Genomic DNA, 18,905 nt, shown 5'->3' on the forward strand with positions numbered 1-18,905 from the left:
TTAAAAATGCAGGATAATTTTGCAAGTTAGCATTATAATTAGTAGCTGGAGGCTACGGTGTTTTGTTTTTTCTTTTCTTGTGGGGTCGGTGTGGATGTGTTGGTCAGGCCCTCTGTCAGTTCGCTGGTTTGTTTTTATTATCCCCAGAGAGGAGAAGTGGGTATTAGTATGGCAGGTGAAAACTGCGGATCTGTTTCAGAGAATTAAACAGGATCCGCATTGTAATCCCGTTCCTTTAAGAATCCTTTGCTTCATGAGCTGGGAATCCACCATGGTTCTATGCGTGGGCACAGGAAACTGGCTTGTTCCAAGAAGTATGCCTCAGAGCTTTTCAATTAACCAGTATGTTGAAAATCCTTTGCAGGTTTTCAGCGTTTCACCATAATTGTGATAACGTGTGTATGTGTCTCCTGAAACCCAATATGACTGCCAAGGACATAAGTATGCTGAGGCGTAGCTGACTTCGTGTTGCCTATTTTTGTTAGTGGAGACTGACAAGAAGCCATTCTTCTAAGTATCATCCCACCATCATTTTTCCATTGTTTAAAAATGCAGGGAAATTTTGCAAGTTAGCATTATAATTAGTAGCTGGAGGGTACTTATTTTTTTTTTTTTTTTGTGGGGTCAGTGCGGTTGGGTTGGTCAGTCCATGTGTCAATTCACTGGTTTGTTTTTATTATCCCCAGAGAGGAGAAGTGGGAATGTGTTTGGCAGGTGAAAACTGCGGATCTGTTTCAGAGAATTAAACAGGATCTGCATTGTAATCCCGTTCCTTTAAGAATCCTTTGCTTCATGAGCTGGGAATCCACCATGGTTCTATGCGTGGGCACAGGTACCTGGCTTGTTCCAAGAAGTATGCTGGAGAGTTTTCAAATTAACCAGTACGTTGAAAATTATTTGCAGGTTTTCAGCATTTCACCATAATTTTGATAACGTTTGTATGTGCCTCCTGAAACCCAAGAAGGCTGCGACGGACATAACTATGCTGAGGAGTAGCTGACTTGGTGTTGCCTATTTTTGTTATTGGAGACAGACAAGAAGCCATTCTTCTAAGTATCATCCCACCACCATTTTTCCATTGTTTTAAAATGCAGGGAAATTTTGCAAGTTAGCATTATAATTAGTAGCTGGAGGGTATGGGTTTTTTTTGTGTGTGGTCGATGTGGATGGGGGGGTCAAGCCCTCTGTCAGTTCGCTGGTTAGTTTTTATTATAACCAGAGAGGAGAAGTGGGCATGTGTTTGGCAGGAGAAAAGGGCGGATTCTGTTTCAGAGAATTAACGATGATCCCAATGGACATCCCGTTCCTTTAATAATCCTTTACTTCATCAGCTGGAAATCCACCATGGTTCTATATACTCCTCTTTGCGTGGGAACAGGTAAGTGGCTTGTTCCAAGAAGTATCCCGCAGAGCTTTTCAATTAACCAGTATGTTGAAAATCCTTTGCAGGTTTTCAGCGTTTCGCCATAATTGTGATAACGTGTGTATGTGCCTACTGAAACCAAATATGGCTGCTACGGACATAACTATGCTGAGGCGTAGCTGACTTGGTGTTGCCTATTTTTGTCAGTGGAGACTGACAAGAGGCCATTTTTCTAAGTATCATCCCACCATCATTTCTCCATTGTTTAAAAATGCAGGGAAATTTTGCAAATTGGCATTATAATTAGTAGCTTGAGGGTACTTTTTTTTGTGGGGTCGGTGAGGATGGGTGTTCAGGCCCTCTGTCAGATCGCTGGTTTGTTTTTATTATCCCCAGAGAAGAGTAGTGGGCATGTGTTTGGCAGGTGAAAAGTGCGGATTCTGTTTCAGAGAATTAAACAGGATCCGCATGGTCATCTCATTCCTTTAAGAATCCTTTGCTTCATCAGCTGGGATTCCACCATGTTTCTATATACTCCTCTATGCGTGGGCACAGGTACCTGGCTTGTTCCAAGAAGTATGCTGGAGAGTTTTCAAATTAACCAGCACGTTGAAAATTATTTGCAGGTTTTCAGCGTTTCACCATAATTTTGATAACGTTTGTATGTGCCTCCTGAAATCCAAGAAGGCTGCGACGGACATATCTATGCTGAGGAGTAGCTGACTTGGTGTTGCCTATTTTTGTTAGTGGAGACAGACAAGAAGCCATTCTTCTAAGTATCATCCCACCACCATTTTTCCATTGTTTTAAAATGCAGGGCAATTTTGCAAGTTAGCATTATAATTAGTAGCTGGAGGGTACGGTTTTGTTTTTGTGCGGTCGATGTGGATGGGGGGGTCAGGCCCTCTGTCAGTTCGCTGGTTAGTTTTTATTATCCCCATAGAGGAGAAGTGGGCATGTGTTTGGCAGGTGAAAAGGGCGGATTCTGTTTCAGAGAATTAACGATGATCCCCATGGTCATCCCGTTCCTTTAATAATCCTTTACTTCATCAGCTGGAAATCCACCATGGTTCTATATACTCCCCTTTGCGTGGGAACAGGTAACTGGCTTGTTCCAAGAAGTATGTCGCAGAGCTTTTCAATTAACCACTAGGTTGAAAATTATTTGCAGGTGTTCAGCTTTTCACCATAATTGTGATAACGTTTGTTTGTGCCTCCTGAAACCCAAGAAGGCTGCGACGGACATAACTATGCTGAGGAGTAGCTGACTTGGTGTTGCCTATTTTTGTTAGTGGAGACTGACAAGAAGCCATTCTTCTAAGTATCATCCCACCACCATTTTTTCATTGTTTTAAAATGAAGGGAAATTTTGCAAGTTAGCATTATAATTAGTAGCTGGAGGCTACGGTGTTTTTTTTTTTTTTTTTCCTGTGGGGTCAGTGTGGATGTGTTGGTCAGGCCCTCTGTCAGTTCGCTGGTTTGTTTTTATTATCCCCAGAGAGGAGAAGTGGGCATGTGTTTGGCAGGTCAAAAGGGCGGATTCTGTTTCAGAGAATTAACGATGATCCCCATGGTCATCCCGTTCCTTTAATAATCCTTTACTTCTTCAGCGGGAAATCCACCATGGTTCTATATACTCCTCTTTGCGTGGGAACAGGTAACTGGCTTGTTCCAAGAAGTATGCCGCAGAGCTTTTCAATTAACCACTACGTTGACAATTATTTCCAGGTGTTCAGCGTTTCACCATAATTGTGATAACATTTGTTTGTGCCTCCTGAAACCCAAGAAGGCTGCGACGGACATAACTATGCTGAGGAGTAGATGACTTGGTGTTGCCTATTTTTGTTAGTGGAGACAGACAAGAAGCCATTCTTCTAAGTATCATCCCACCACCATTTTTCCATTGTTTTCAAATGCAGGGAAATTTTGCAAGTTAGCATTATAATTAGTAGCTGGAGGGTACGGTTTTTTTTGTGTGTGTGGTCGATGTGGATGGGGTGGTCAGGCCCTCTGTCAGTTCGCTGCTTAGTTTTTATTATCCCCAGAGAGGAGAAGTGGGCATGTGTTTGGCAGGTGAAAAGGGCGGATTCTGTTTCAGAGAATTAACGATGATCCCCATGGTCATCCCGTTCCTTTAATAATCCTTTACTTCATCAGCTGGAAATCCACCATGGTTCTATATACTCCTCTTTGCGTGGGAAAAGGTAAGTGGCTTGTTCCAAGAAGTATGCCGCAGAGCTTTTCAATTAACCAGTACGTTGAAAATTATTTGCAGGTGTTCAGCGTTTCACCATAATTGTGATAACGTTTGTTTGTGCCTCCTGAAACCCAAGATGGCTGCCACGAACATAACTATGGTGAGGCGTAGCTGACTTGGTTTTGCCTATTTTTGTTAGTGGAGACTGACAAGAATCCATTCTAGTAAGTATCATCTCAGCATCATTTTTCCATTGTTTAAAAATGCAGGGAAATTTTGCAAGTTAGCATTATAATTAGTAGCTGGAGGCTACGTTGTTTTTTTTTTTTTTCCTTTGGGGTCAGAGTGGATGTGTTGGTCAGGCCCTCTGTCAGTTCACTGGTTTGTTTTTATTATCCCCAGAGAGGAGAAGTGGGTATTAGTATGGCAGGTGAAAACTGCGGATCTGTTTCAGAGAATTAAACAGGATCCGCATGGTAATCCCGTTCCTTTAAGAATCCTTTGCTTCATGAGCTGGGAATCCACCATGGTTCTATATACTTCTCTATGCGTGGGCACAGGAAACTGGCTTGTTCCAAGAAGTATGCCTCAGAGCTTTTCAATTAACCAGTATGTTGAAAATCCTTTGCAGGTTTTCAGCGTTTCACCATAATTGTGATAACGTGTGTATGTGTCTCCTGAAACCCAATATGGCTGCCAAGGACATAAGTATGCTGCGGCGTAGCTGACTTCGTGTTGCCTGTTTTGTTAGTGGAGACTGACATGAAGCCATTCTTCCAAGTATCATCCCACCATCATTTTTCCATTGTTTAAAAATGCAGGGAAATTTTGCAAGTTAGCATTATAATTAGAAGCTGGAGGGTACATTTTTTTTTTTTTGTGGGGTCAGTGTGGATGGGTTGGTCAGGCCATCTGTCAATTCACTGGTTTGTTTTTATTATCCCCAGAGAGGAGAAGTGGGCATGTGTTTGGCAGGTGAAAAGGGCGGATTCTGTTTCAGAGAATTAACGATGATCCCCATGGTCATCCCGTTCCTTTAATAATCCTTTACTTCATCAGCTGGAAATCCACCATGGTTCTATATACTCCTCTTTGCGTGGGAACAGTTAAGTGGCTTGTTCCAAGAAGTATGCCGCAGAGCTTTTCAATTAACCAGTACGTTGAAAATTATTTGCAGGTGTTCATCGTTTCACCATAATTGTGATAACGTTTGTTTGTGCCTCCTGAAACTGAAGAAGGCTGCGACGGACATAACTATGCTGAGGAGTAGCTGACTTGGTGTTGCCTCTTTTTGTTAGTGGAGACTGACAAGAATCCATTCTTCTAAGTATCATCCCACCACCATTTTTCCATTGTTTTAAAATGCAGGGAAATTTTGCAAGTTAGCATTATAATTAGTAGCTGGAGGGTACCGTTTTTTTGTGTGTGTGTGGTCGATGTGGATGTGTTGGTCAGGCCCTCTGTCAGTTCGCTGGTTAGTTTTTATTATCCCCAGAGAGGAGAAGTGGGCATGTGTTTGGCAGGTGAAAAGGACGGATTCTGTTTCAGAGAATTAACGATGATGCCCATGGTCATCCCGTTCCTTTAATAATCCTTTACTTCATCAGCTGGAAATCCACCATGGTTCTATATACTCCTCTTTGCGTGGGAACAGGTAACTGGCTTGTTCCAAGAAGTATGCCGCAGAGCTTTTCAATTAACCACTACGTTGAAAATTATTTGCAGGTGTTCAGCGTTTCACCATAATTGTGATAACGTTTGTTTGTGCCTCCTGAAACCCAAGAAGGCTGCGACGGACATTAGTATGCTGAGGCGTAGCTGACTTGGTGTTGCCTATTTTTGTCAGTGGAGACTGACAAGAGGCCATTCTTCTAAGTATCATCCCACCATCATTTTTCCATTGTTTAAAAATGCAGGGAAATTTTGCAAATTGGCATTATAATTAGTAGCTTGAGGGTACTTTTTTTTTGTGGGGTCGGTCAGGATGGGTGTTGAGGCCCTCTGTCAGATCGCTGGTTTGTTTTTATTATCCCCAGAGAAGAGTAGTGGGCATGTGTTTGGCAGGTGAAAAGTGCGGATTCTGTTTCAGAGAATTAAACAGGATCCGCATAGTCATCTCATTCCTTTAAGAATCCTTTGCTTCATCAGCTGGGATTCCACCATGTTTCTATATACTCCTCTATGCGTGGGCACAGGTACCTGGCTTGTTCCAAGAAGTATGCTGGAGAGTTTTCAAATTAACCAGTACGTTGAAAATTAATTGCAGGTTTTCAGCGTTTCACCATAATTTTGATAAGGTTTGTATGTGCCTCCTGAAACCCAAGAAGGCTGTGACGGACATAACTATGCTGAGGAGTAGCTGACTTGGTGTTGCCTATTTTTGTTAGTGGAGACAGACAAGAAGCCATTCTTCTAAGTATCATCCCACCACCATTTTTCCATTGTTTTAAAAGGCAGGGAAATTTTGCAACTTAGCATTATAATTAGTAGCTGGAGGGTACGGTTTTTTTGTGTGTGTGGTCAATGTGGATGGGGGGGTCAGGCCCTCTGTCAGTTCGCTGGTTAGTTTTTATTATCCCCAGAGAGGAGAAGTGGGCATGTGTTTGGCAGGTGAAAAGTTCGGATTCTGTTTCTAAGAATGAAACAGGATCCGCATGCTGATCCCGTTCCTTTAGGAAACTTTTCCTTCATCAGCTGGGAATCCACCATGATTCTATATACTCCTCTATGTGTGGGCACAGGTAACTGGCTTGTTCCAAGAAGTATGCCGCAGAGCTTTTTAATTAACCACTACGTTGAAAATTATTTGCAGGTTTTCAGCGTTTCACCATAATTCTTAAAACTTTTGTATGTGTCTCCTGAAACCCAATATGGCTGCCACGGACATAAGTATGCTGAGGCGTAGCTGACTTCGTGTTGCCTATTTTTGTTAGTGGAGACTGACAAGAAGCCATTCTACTAAGAATCATCCCACCATCACTTTTCCATTGTTTAAAAATGCAGGGAAATTTTGCAAGTTATCATTATGCTTAGTAGCTGGAGGGTACTTTTTTTTTTTGTGGGGTCAGTGTGGATGGGTGGGTCAGGCCATCTTTCAATTCACTGGTTTGTTTTTATTATCCCCAGAGAGGAGAAGTGAGCATGTGTTTGGCAGGTGAAAAGTGCGGATTCTGTTTCGGAGAATTAAACAGGATCCTCATGGTCATCTCATTCCTTTAAGAATCCTTTGCTTCATCAGCTGGGATTCCACCATGTTTCTATATACTCCTCTATGCGTGGGCACAGGTACCTGGCTTGTTCCAAGAAGTATGCTGGAGAGTTTTCAAATTAACCAGTATGTTCAAAATCATTTCCAGGTTTTCAGCGTTTCACCATAATTTTGATAAGGTTTGTATGTGCCTCCTGAAACCCAAGAAGGCTGTGACGGACATAACTATGCTGAGGAGTAGCTGACTTGGTGTTGCCTATTTTTGTTAGTGGAGACAGACAAGAAGCCATTCTTCTAAGTATCATCCCACCACCATTTTTTCATTGTTTTAAAATGAAGGGAAATTTTGCAAGTTAGCATTATAATTAGTAGCTGGAGGCTACGGTGTTTTTTTTTTTTTTTTTTTTCCTGTGGGGTCGGTGTGGGTGTGTTGGTCAGGCCCTCTGTCAGTTCGCTGGTTTGTTTTTATTATCCCCAGAGAGGAGAAGTGGGTATTAGTATGGCAGGTGAAAACTGCGGATCTGTTTCAGAGAATTAATCAGGATCAGCATGGTAATCCCGTTCCTTTAAGAATCCTTTGCTTCATGAGATGGAAGTCCACCATGGTTCTATATACTTCTCTATGTGTGGGCACAGGACACTGGCTTGTTCCAAGAAGTATGCCTCAGAGCTTTTCAATTAACCAGTATGTTGAAAATCCTTTGCAGGTTTTCAGCGTTTCACCATAATTGTGATAACGTGTGTATGTGCCTACTGAAACCAAATATGGCTGCTACGGACATAACTATGCCGAGGCGTAGCTGACTTGGTGTTGCCTACTTTTGTCAGTGGAGACTGACAAGAAGCCATTCTTCTAAGTATCATCCCACCATCATTTCTCCATTGTTTAATAATGCAGGGAAATTTTGCAAATTGGCATTATAATTAGTAGCTGGAGGGTACTTATTTTTTTTGTGGGGTGGGTCAGGATGGGTGTTGAGGCCCTCTGTCAGATCTCTGGTTTGTTTTTATTATCCCCAGAGAAGAGTAGTGGGCATGTGTTTGGCAGGTGAAAAGTACGGATTCTGTTTCAGAGAATTAAACAGGATCCGCATGGTCACCTCATTCCTTTAAGAATCCGTTGCTTCATCAGCTGGGATTCCACCATGATTCTATATACTCCTCTATGTGTGGGCACAGGTAACTGGCTTGTTCCAAGAAGTATGCTGGAGAGTTTTCAAATTAACCAGTACGTTAAAAATTATTTGCAGGTTTTCAGCGTTTCACCATAATTTTGATAACGTTTGTATGTGCCTCCTGAAACCCAAGAAGGCTGCGACGGACATAACTATGCTGAGGAGTAGATGACTTGGTGTTGCCTATTTTTGTTAGTGGAGACAGACAAGAAGCCATTCTTCTAAGTATCATCCCACCACCATTTTTCCATTGTTTTAAAATGCAGGGAAATTTTGCAAGTTAGCATTATAATTAGTAGCTGGAGGGTACGGTTTTTTTTGTGTGTGTGGTCGATGTGGATGGGGTGGTCAGGCCCTCTGTCAGTTCGCTGCTTAGTTTTTATTATCCCCAGAGAGGAGAAGTGGGCATGTGTTTGGCAGGTGAAAAGGGCGGATTCTGTTTCAGAGAATTAACGATGATCCCCATGGTCATCCCGTTCCTTTAATAATCCTTTACTTCATCAGCTGGAAATCCACCATGGTTCTATATACTCCTCTTTGCGTGGGAAAAGGTAAGTGGCCTGTTCCAAGAAGTATGCCGCAGAGCTTTTCAATTAACCAGTACGTTGAAAATTATTTGCAGGTGTTCAGCGTTTCACCATAATTGTGATAACGTTTGTTTGTGCCTCCTGAAACCCAAGATGGCTGCCACGAACATAACTATGCTGAGGCGTAGCTGACTTGGTTTTGCCTATTTTTGTTAGTGGAGACTGACAAGAATCCATTCTTCTAAGTATCATCTCAGCATCATTTTTCCATTGTTTAAAAATGCAGGGAAATTTTGCAAGTTAGCATTATAATTAGTAGCTGGAGGCTACGTTGTTTTTTTTTTTTTTTTCCTTTGGGGTCGGTGTGGATGTGTTGGTCAGGCCCTCTGTCAGTTCGCTGGTTTGTTTTTATTATCCCCAGAGAGGAGAAGTGGGTATTAGTATGGCAGGTGAAAACTGCGGATCTGTTTCAGAGAATTAAACAGGATCCGCATGGTAATCCCGTTCCTTTAAGAATCCTTTGCTTCATGAGCTGGGAATCCACCATGGTTCTATATACTTCTCTATGCGTGGGCACAGGAAACTGGCTTGTTCCAAGAAGTATGCCTCAGAGCTTTTCAATTAACCAGTATGTTGAAAATCCTTTGCAGGTTTTCAGCGTTTCACCATAATTGTGATAACGTGTGTATGTGTCTCCTGAAACCCAATATGGCTGCCAAGGACATAAGTATGCTGCGGCGTAGCTGACTTCGTGTTGCCTATTTTGTTAGTGGAGACTGACATGAAGCCATTCTTCCAAGTATCATCCCACCATCATTTTTCCATTGTTTAAAAATGCAGGGAAATTTTGCAAGTTAGCATTATAATTAGAAGCTGGAGGGTACATTTTTTTTTTTGTGGGGTCAGTGTGGATGGGTTGGTCAGGCCATCTGTCAATTCACTGGTTTGTTTTTATTATCCCCAGAGAGGAGAAGTGGGCATGTGTTTGGCAGGTGAAAAGGGCGGATTCTGTTTCAGAGAATTAACGATGATCCCCATGGTCATCCCGTTCCTTTAATAATCCTTTACTTCATCAGCTGGAAATCCACCATGGTTCTATATACTACTCTTTGCGTGGGAACAGTTAAGTGGCTTGTTCCAAGAAGTATGCCGCAGAGCTTTTCAATTAACCAGTACGTTGAAAATTATTTGCAGGTGTTCATCGTTTCACCATAATTGTGATAACGTTTGTTTGTGCCTCCTGAAACCGAAGAAGGCTGCGACGGACATAACTATGCTGAGGAGTAGCTGACTTGGTGTTGCCTCTTTTTGTTAGTGGAGACTGACAAGAATCCATTCTTCTAAGTATCATCCCACCACCATTTTTCCATTGTTTTAAAATGCAGGGAAATTTTGCAAGTTAGCATTATAATTAGTAGCTGGAGGGTACCGTTTTTTTGTGTGTGTGTGGTCGATGTGGATGTGTTGGTCAGGCCCTCTGTCAGTTCGCTGGTTAGTTTTTATTATCCCCAGAGAGGAGAAGTGGGCATGTGTTTGGCAGGTGAAAAGGACGGATTCTGTTTCAGAGAATTAACGATGATGCCCATGGTCATCCCGTTCCTTTAATAATCCTTTACTTCATCAGCTGGAAATCCACCATGGTTCTATATACTCCTCTTTGCGTGGGAACAGGTAACTGGCTTGTTCCAAGAAGTATGCCCCAGAGCTTTTCAATTAACCACTACATTGAAAATTATTTGCAGGTGTTCAGCGTTTCACCATAATTGTGATAACGTTTGTTTGTGCCTCCTGAAACCCAAGAAGGCTGCGACGGACATTAGTATGCTGAGGCGTAGCTGACTTGGTGTTGCCTATTTTTGTCAGTGGAGACTGACAAGAGGCCATTCTTCTAAGTATCATCCCACCATCATTTTTCCATTGTTTAAAAATGCAGGGAAATTTTGCAAATTGGCATTATAATTAGTAGCTTGAGGGTACTTTTTTTATGTGGGGTCGGTGAGGATGGGTGTTGAGGCCCTCTGTCAGATCGCTGGTTTGTTTTTATTATCCCCAGAGAAGAGTAGTGGGCATGTGTTTGGCAGGTGAAAAGTGCGGATTCTGTTTCAGAGAATTAAACAGGATCCGCATAGTCATCTCATTCCTTTAAGAATTCTTTGCTTCATCAGCTGGGATTCCACCATGTTTCTATATACTCCTCTATGCGTGGGCACAGGTACCTGGCTTGTTCCAAGAAGTATGCTGGAGAGTTTTCAAATTAACCAGTACGTTGAAAATTAATTGCAGGTTTTCAGCGTTTCACCATAATTTTGATAAGGTTTGTATGTGCCTCCTGAAACCCAAGAAGGCTGTGACGGACATAACTATGCTGAGGAGTAGCTGACTTGGTGTTGCCTATTTTTGTTAGTGGAGACAGACAAGAAGCCATTCTTCTAAGTATCATCCCACCACCATTTTTCCATTGTTTTAAAAGGCAGGGAAATTTTGCAAGTTAGCATTATAATTAGTAGCTGGAGGGTACGGTTTTTTTTTGTGTGTGGTCAATGTGGATGGGGGGGTCAGGCCCTCTGTCAGTTCGCTGGTTAGTTTTTATTATCCCCAGAGAGGAGAAGTGGGCATGTGTTTGGCAGGTCAAAAGGGCGGATTCTGTTTCAGAGAATTAAGGATGATCCCCATGGTCATCCCGTTCCTTTAATAATCCTTTACTGCATCAGCTGGGATTCCACCATGTTTCTATATACTCCTCTATGCGTGGGCACAGGTACCTGGCTTGTTCCAAGAAGTATGCTGGAGAGTTTTCAAATTAACCAGTATGTTCAAAATCATTTCCAGGTTTTCAGCGTTTCACCATAATTTTGATAAGGTTTGTATGTGCCTCCTGAAACCCAAGAAGGCTGTGACGGACATAACTATGCTGAGGAGTAGCTGACTTGGTGTTGCCTATTTTTGTTAGTGGAGACAGACAAGAAGCCATTCTTCTAAGTATCATCCCACCACCATTTTTTCATTGTTTTAAAATGAAGGGAAATTTTGCAAGTTAGCATTATAATTAGTAGCTGGAGGCTACGGTGTTTTTTTTTTTTTTTTTTTCCTGTGGGGTCGGTGTGGGTGTGTTGGTCAGGCCCTCTGTCAGTTCGCTGGTTTGTTTTTATTATCCCCAGAGAGGAGAAGTGGGTATTAGTATGGCAGGTGAAAACTGCGGATCTGTTTCAGAGAATTAATCAGGATCAGCATGGTAATCCCGTTCCTTTAAGAATCCTTTGCTTCATGAGATGGAAGTCCACCATGGTTCTATATACTTCTCTATGTGTGGGCACAGGACACTGGCTTGTTCCAAGAAGTATGCCTCAGAGCTTTTCAATTAACCAGTATGTTGAAAATCCTTTGCAGGTTTTCAGCGTTTCACCATAATTGTGATAACGTGTGTATGTGCCTACTGAAACCAAATATGGCTGCTACGGACATAACTATGCCGAGGCGTAGCTGACTTGGTGTTGCCTACTTTTGTCAGTGGAGACTGACAAGAAGCCATTCTTCTAAGTATCATCCCACCATCATTTCTCCATTGTTTAATAATGCAGGGAAATTTTGCAAATTGGCATTATAATTAGTAGCTGGAGGGTACTTATTTTTTTTGTGGGGTGGGTCAGGATGGGTGTTGAGGCCCTCTGTCAGATCTCTGGTTTGTTTTTATTATCCCCAGAGAAGAGTAGTGGGCATGTGTTTGGCAGGTGAAAAGTACGGATTCTGTTTCAGAGAATTAAACAGGATCCGCATGGTCACCTCATTCCTTTAAGAATCCGTTGCTTCATCAGCTGGGATTCCACCATGATTCTATATACTCCTCTATGTGTGGGCACAGGTAACTGGCTTGTTCCAAGAAGTATGCTGGAGAGTTTTCAAATTAACCAGTACGTTAAAAATTATTTGCAGGTTTTCAGCGTTTCACCATAATTTTGATAACGTTTGTATGTGCCTCCTGAAACCCAAGAAGGCTGCGACGGACATAACTATGCTGAGGAGTAGATGACTTGGTGTTGCCTATTTTTGTTAGTGGAGACAGACAAGAAGCCATTCTTCTAAGTATCATCCCACCACCATTTTTCCATTGTTTTAAAATGCAGGGAAATTTTGCAAGTTAGCATTATAATTAGTAGCTGGAGGGTACGGTTTTTTTTGTGTGTGTGGTCGATGTGGATGGGGTGGTCAGGCCCTCTGTCAGTTCGCTGCTTAGTTTTTATTATCCCCAGAGAGGAGAAGTGGGCATGTGTTTGGCAGGTGAAAAGGGCGGATTCTGTTTCAGAGAATTAACGATGATCCCCATGGTCATCCCGTTCCTTTAATAATCCTTTACTTCATCAGCTGGAAATCCACCATGGTTCTATATACTCCTCTTTGCGTGGGAAAAGGTAAGTGGCCTGTTCCAAGAAGTATGCCGCAGAGCTTTTCAATTAACCAGTACGTTGAAAATTATTTGCAGGTGTTCAGCGTTTCACCATAATTGTGATAACGTTTGTTTGTGCCTCCTGAAACCCAAGATGGCTGCCACGAACATAACTATGCTGAGGCGTAGCTGACTTGGTTTTGCCTATTTTTGTTAGTGGAGACTGACAAGAATCCATTCTTCTAAGTATCATCTCAGCATCATTTTTCCATTGTTTAAAAATGCAGGGAAATTTTGCAAGTTAGCATTATAATTAGTAGCTGGAGGCTACGTTGTTTTTTTTTTTTTTTTCCTTTGGGGTCGGTGTGGATGTGTTGGTCAGGCCCTCTGTCAGTTCGCTGGTTTGTTTTTATTATCCCCAGAGAGGAGAAGTGGGTATTAGTATGGCAGGTGAAAACTGCGGATCTGTTTCAGAGAATTAAACAGGATCCGCATGGTAATCCCGTTCCTTTAAGAATCCTTTGCTTCATGAGCTGGGAATCCACCATGGTTCTATATACTTCTCTATGCGTGGGCACAGGAAACTGGCTTGTTCCAAGAAGTATGCCTCAGAGCTTTTCAATTAACCAGTATGTTGAAAATCCTTTGCAGGTTTTCAGCGTTTCACCATAATTGTGATAACGTGTGTATGTGTCTCCTGAAACCCAATATGGCTGCCAAGGACATAAGTATGCTGCGGCGTAGCTGACTTCGTGTTGCCTATTTTGTTAGTGGAGACTGACATGAAGCCATTCTTCCAAGTATCATCCCACCATCATTTTTCCATTGTTTAAAAATGCAGGGAAATTTTGCAAGTTAGCATTATAATTAGAAGCTGGAGGGTACATTTTTTTTTTTGTGGGGTCAGTGTGGATGGGTTGGTCAGGCCATCTGTCAATTCACTGGTTTGTTTTTATTATCCCCAGAGAGGAGAAGTGGGCATGTGTTTGGCAGGTGAAAAGGGCGGATTCTGTTTCAGAGAATTAACGATGATCCCCATGGTCATCCCGTTCCTTTAATAATCCTTTACTTCATCAGCTGGAAATCCACCATGGTTCTATATACTACTCTTTGCGTGGGAACAGTTAAGTGGCTTGTTCCAAGAAGTATGCCGCAGAGCTTTTCAATTAACCAGTACGTTGAAAATTATTTGCAGGTGTTCAGCGTTTCACCATAATTGTGATAACGTTTGTTTGTGCCTCCTGAAACCGAAGAAGGCTGCGACGGACATAACTATGCTGAGGAGTAGCTGACTTGGTGTTGCCTCTTTTTGTTAGTGGAGACTGACAAGAATCCATTCTTCTAAGTATCATCCCACCACCATTTTTCCATTGTTTTAAAATGCAGGGAAATTTTGCAAGTTAGCATTATAATTAGTAGCTGGAGGGTACCGTTTTTTTGTCTGTGTGTGGTCGATGTGGATGTGTTGGTCAGGCCCTCTGTCAGTTCGCTGGTTAGTTTTTATTATCCCCAGAGAGGAGAAGTGGGCATGTGTTTGGCAGGTGAAAAGGACGGATTCTGTTTCAGAGAATTAACGATGATGCCCATGGTCATCCCGTTCCTTTAATAATCCTTTACTTCATCAGCTGGAAATCCACCATGGTTCTATATACTCCTCTTTGCGTGGGAACAGGTAACTGGCTTGTTCCAAGAAGTATGCCGCAGAGCTTTTCAATTAACCACTACATTGAAAATTATTTGCAGGTGTTCAGCGTTTCACCATAATTGTGATAACGTTTGTTTGTGCCTCCTGAAACCCAAGAAGGCTGCGACGGACATTAGTATGCTGAGGCGTAGCTGACTTGGTGTTGCCTATTTTTGTCAGTGGAGACTGACAAGAGGCCATTCTTCTAAGTATCATCCCACCATCATTTTTCCATTGTTTAAAAATGCAGGGAAATTTTGCAAATTGGCATTATAATTAGTAGCTTGAGGGTACTTTTTTTATGTGGGGTCGGTGAGGATGGGTGTTGAGGCCCTCTGTCAGATCGCTGGTTTGTTTTTATTATCCCCAGAGAAGAGTAGTGGGCATGTGTTTGGCAGGTGAAAAGTGCGGATTCTGTTTCAGAGAATTAAACAGGATCCGCATAGTCATCTCATTCCTTTAAGAATTCTTTGCTTCATCAGCTGGGATTCCACCATGTTTCTATATACTCCTCTATGCGTGGGCACAGGTACCTGGCTTGTTCCAAGAAGTATGCTGGAGAGTTTTCAAATTAACCAGTACGTTGAAAATTAATTGCAGGTTTTCAGCGTTTCACCATAATTTTGATAAGGTTTGTATGTGCCTCCTGAAACCCAAGAAGGCTGTGACGGACATAACTATGCTGAGGAGTAGCTGACTTGGTGTTGCCTATTTTTGTTAGTGGAGACAGACAAGAAGCCATTCTTCTAAGTATCATCCCACCACCATTTTTCCATTGTTTTAAAAGGCAGGGAAATTTTGCAAGTTAGCATTATAATTAGTAGCTGGAGGGTACGGTTTTTTTTTGTGTGTGGTCAATGTGGATGGGGGGGTCAGGCCCTCTGTCATTTCGCTGGTTAGTTTTTATTATCCCCAGAGAGGAGAAGTGGGCATGTGTTTGGCAGGTGAAAAGTTCGGATTCTGTTTCTAAGAATGAAACAGGATCCGCATGCTGATCCCGTTCCTTTAGGAAACTTTTCCTTCATCAGCTGGGAATCCACCATGATTCTATATACTCCTCTATGTGTGGGCACAGGTAACTGGCTTGTTCCAAGAAGTATGCCGCAGAGCTTTTTAATTAACCACTACGTTGAAAATTATTTGCAGGTTTTCAGCGTTTCACCATAATTCTTAAAACTTTTGTATGTGTCTCCTGAAACCCAATATGGCTGCCACGGACATAAGTATGCTGAGGCGTAGCTGACTTCGTGTTGCCTATTTTTGTTAGTGGAGACTGACAAGAAGCCATTCTACTAAGAATCATCCCACCATCACTTTTCCATTGTTTAAAAATGCAGGGAAATTTTGCAAGTTATCATTATGCTTAGTAGCTGGAGGGTACTTTTTTTTTTTGTGGGGTCAGTGTGGATGGGTGGGTCAGGCCATCTTTCAATTCACTGGTTTGTTTTTATTATCCCCAGAGAGGAGAAGTGAGCATGTGTTTGGCAGGTGAAAAGTGCGGATTCTGTTTCGGAGAATTAAACAGGATCCTCATGGTCATCTCATTCCTTTAAGAATCCTTTGCTTCATCAGCTGGGATTCCACCATGTTTCTATATACTCCTCTATGCGTGGGCACAGGTACCTGGCTTGTTCCAAGAAGTATGCTGGAGAGTTTTCAAATTAACCAGTATGTTCAAAATCATTTCCAGGTTTTCAGCGTTTCACCATAATTTTGATAAGGTTTGTATGTGCCTCCTGAAACCCAAGAAGGCTGTGACGGACATAACTATGCTGAGGAGTAGCTGACTTGGTGTTGCCTATTTTTGTTAGTGGAGACAGACAAGAAGCCATTCTTCTAAGTATCATCCCACCACCATTTTTTCATTGTTTTAAAATGAAGGGAAATTTTGCAAGTTAGCATTATAATTAGTAGCTGGAGGCTACGGTGTTTTTTTTTTTTTTTTTTTCCTGTGGGGTCGGTGTGGGTGTGTTGGTCAGGCCCTCTGTCAGTTCGCTGGTTTGTTTTTATTATCCCCAGAGAGGAGAAGTGGGTATTAGTATGGCAGGTGAAAACTGCGGATCTGTTTCAGAGAATTAATCAGGATCAGCATGGTAATCCCGTTCCTTTAAGAATCCTTTGCTTCATGAGATGGAAGTCCACCATGGTTCTATATACTTCTCTATGTGTGGGCACAGGACACTGGCTTGTTCCAAGAAGTATGCCTCAGAGCTTTTCAATTAACCAGTATGTTGAAAATCCTTTGCAGGTTTTCAGCGTTTCACCATAATTGTGATAACGTGTGTATGTGCCTACTGAAACCAAATATGGCTGCTACGGACATAACTATGCCGAGGCGTAGCTGACTTGGTGTTGCCTACTTTTGTCAGTGGAGACTGACAAGAAGCCATTCTTCTAAGTATCATCCCACCATCATTTCTCCATTGTTTAATAATGCAGGGAAATTTTGCAAATTGGCATTATAATTAGTAGCTGGAGGGTACTTATTTTTTTTGTGGGGTGGGTCAGGATGGGTGTTGAGGCCCTCTGTCAGATCTCTGGTTTGTTTTTATTATCCCCAGAGAAGAGTAGTGGGCATGTGTTTGGCAGGTGAAAAGTACGGATTCTGTTTCAGAGAATTAAACAGGATCCGCATGGTCACCTCATTCCTTTAAGAATCCGTTGCTTCATCAGCTGGGATTCCACCATGATTCTATATACTCCTCTATGTGTGGGCACAGGTAACTGGCTTGTTCCAAGAAGTATGCTGGAGAGTTTTCAAATTAACCAGTACGTTAAAAATTATTTGCAGGTTTTCAGCGTTTCACCATAATTTTGATAACGTTTGTATGTGCCTCCTGAAACCCAAGAAGGCTGCGACGGACATAACTATGCTGAGGAGTAGATGACTTGGTGTTGCCTATTTTTGTTAGTGGAGACAGACAAGAAGCCATTCTTCTAAGTATCATCCCACCACCATTTTTCCATTGTTTTAAAATGCAGGGAAATTTTGCAAGTTAGCATTATAATTAGTAGCTGGAGGGTACGGTTTTTTTTGTGTGTGTGGTCGATGTGGATGGGGTGGTCAGGCCCTCTGTCAGTTCGCTGCTTAGTTTTTATTATCCCCAGAGAGGAGAAGTGGGCATGTGTTTGGCAGGTGAAAAGGGCGGATTCTGTTTCAGAGAATTAACGATGATCCCCATGGTCATCCCGTTCCTTTAATAATCCTTTACTTCATCAGCTGGAAATCCACCATGGTTCTATATACTCCTCTTTGCGTGGGAAAAGGTAAGTGGCCTGTTCCAAGAAGTATGCCGCAGAGCTTTTCAATTAACCAGTACGTTGAAAATTATTTGCAGGTGTTCAGCGTTTCACCATAATTGTGATAACGTTTGTTTGTGCCTCCTGAAACCCAAGATGGCTGCCACGAACATAACTATGCTGAGGCGTAGCTGACTTGGTTTTGCCTATTTTTGTTAGTGGAGACTGACAAGAATCCATTCTTCTAAGTATCATCTCAGCATCATTTTTCCATTGTTTAAAAATGCAGGGAAATTTTGCAAGTTAGCATTATAATTAGTAGCTGGAGGCTACGTTGTTTTTTTTTTTTTTTTCCTTTGGGGTCGGTGTGGATGTGTTGGTCAGGCCCTCTGTCAGTTCGCTGGTTTGTTTTTATTATCCCCAGAGAGGAGAAGTGGGTATTAGTATGGCAGGTGAAAACTGCGGATCTGTTTCAGAGAATTAAACAGGATCCGCATGGTAATCCCGTTCCTTTAAGAATCCTTTGCTTCATGAGCTGGGAATCCACCATGGTTCTATATACTTCTCTATGCGTGGGCACAGGAAACTGGCTTGTTCCAAGAAGTATGCCTCAGAGCTTTTCAATTAACCAGTATGTTGAAAATCCTTTGCAGGTTTTCAGCGTTTCACCATAATTGTGATAACGTGTGTATGTGTCTCCTGAAACCCAATATGGCTGCCAAGGACATAAGTATGCTGCGGCGTAGCTGACTTCGTGTTGCCTATTTTGTTAGTGGAGACTGACATGAAGCCATTCTTCCAAGTATCATCCCACCATCATTTTTCCATTGTTTAAAAATGCAGGGAAATTTTGCAAGTTAGCATTATAATTAGAAGCTGGAGGGTACATTTTTTTTTTTGTGGGGTCAGTGTGGATGGGTTGGTCAGGCCATCTGTCAATTCACTGGTTTGTTTTTATTATCCCCAGAGAGGAGAAGTGGGCATGTGTTTGGCAGGTGAAAAGGGCGGATTCTGTTTCAGAGAATTAACGATGATCCCCATGGTCATCCCGTTCCTTTAATAATCCTTTACTTCATCAGCTGGAAATCCACCATGGTTCTATATACTACTCTTTGCGTGGGAACAGTTAA

This window comes from Eulemur rufifrons, unplaced genomic scaffold (assembly GCF_041146395.1).
Source record: "Eulemur rufifrons isolate Redbay unplaced genomic scaffold, OSU_ERuf_1 scaffold_58, whole genome shotgun sequence".
In the NCBI taxonomy this organism is placed as follows: domain Eukaryota; kingdom Metazoa; phylum Chordata; class Mammalia; order Primates; family Lemuridae; genus Eulemur; species Eulemur rufifrons.